The sequence below is a fragment of the Myotis brandtii genome, unplaced genomic scaffold (assembly GCF_000412655.1).
Source record: "Myotis brandtii unplaced genomic scaffold, ASM41265v1 scaffold112, whole genome shotgun sequence".
Taxonomy (NCBI): Eukaryota; Metazoa; Chordata; class Mammalia; order Chiroptera; family Vespertilionidae; genus Myotis; species Myotis brandtii.
In genome coordinates, this window is record NW_005353838.1 from 13770911 (window position 1) to 13772452 (window position 1542).

The 1542-nt window shown below is 35.6% G+C and overlaps 1 protein-coding gene across 2 annotated transcripts in view; it reads right to left on the minus strand.

Moving 5' to 3' along the window:
- Positions 1-1542, minus strand: part of FRZB (frizzled-related protein) — a 30623-nt gene that overhangs the window by 2752 nt on the left and 26329 nt on the right. The window lies entirely within an intron of this gene.

Sequence of the window (1542 nt, forward strand, 5' to 3'; positions counted from 1 at the left end):
AAAAAAGAATAAAGACTATAGCAATACTTCTCAAATTTCAATGAACAGAGAAATAACCTGTAGATCTTGATAAATTGCAGGTCAGATTCTCATTCAGTGGGCCTGCAATGGGGCCCAAGATTTTCATATTTAACAAGCTCCCAGGTGATGCCAACGTTGCTGGTCCAGGGACCACACTTTGAGTAGCAAGGAGTGAATATCAAATTCTAACTCCATCCGTTACCATGCAAAGTTTCTTAAACTTACTCCACCTCCTTTTCATCATCAACACATTGAAATTAATAATAGAATCTGCTTATAAGATTGTTCTGAAGAGTAATAGATGAAAAATGTATAAAGTGCTTAGTTCATAATAAATTATCATTTTTCAATTATCAAAAGTAATTCATTTTAGACACTTTATTCCACAGTCTTATTGTTTTTCATATTAAAAGAACAGTCTGATTTTCAGTTCTCCAAGGCAGGGCAAATATCTTGATTTGAACAACCTACTATAACAGAGACTTAAATAAACAACCACTTGCATGGAAAAACATAAAAAGGTTTTTATTTAATTCTTGATCTAGCTACTGAAAGCAAAAAAATCAGTTAAATGAGCAACTCTTATGTTAAACACACACACACACACACACACACACACACACACACACACACACACAATAGTGTCCTCCACAAAACTATTTTTCCCATCCTCAAATTAACTGGAAAACTAAAGATCTCAATTATTCTCTTTTATAATGAAAGATTATTTTTCCTCCCCCCCATCACTATTTATTCCCTCTGAGCCCTCTATTAATTCTAATCAAAAGAGATTTTTCCAGCCCAGCCGGTGTGGTTCAGTGATTGAGCATTGACCTATGAACCAGGAGTCTTAATCAGGTTCGAGTCTTAATCAGGGTACATGCACGAGTTGCGGGCTCAATCCCCAGTGTGGGGCCTGTAGGAGGCAGCCAATCAATAATTCTCTCTCTTCATTAAAATTTCTATCTCTCCCTCTCCCTTCCTCTCTCTCTCCCTCTCCTTTCCTCTCTAAAATCAATAAAAAATGTATATATTTTAAAGGTTTTTCCACAATCAAGTTTACTAATAACCAAGGACTTTAGTCCTAAGTAGCTACATATGAATTAAATTGTTGAGCATGTTTAAATCTAGACTAAGAATACAAATAATTTCACAATGAAAACTCTGTGTGAGTCCCCTATAGAAAGCAATAGAAAATATGTTTGCCTTACTAAGCAACAGGACAAACAAGCCATGCATCCTGGGTCTTTACATGATGTTAATTGTTTTGGTACCAAAAGAGAAGCCCTGTTACATGCTTTGCAGCAGGGATGTTAAAAGCTCTTCCATCTGGTACAGGAATTTAGGACACATTCCTGCTCTGCATTAGCAAGCAGAAAACCAAATTAAAAGGACAGTAGAGATTCCAAATACTGAAGAAGAGCCACTTTTTAGTAAACACCAAACTAATTGAAAAGAGATACAAATAGAGAATTCTCACAAGTCTAAACTTGAAGTACATCTCACTTTTGACAAGTATGG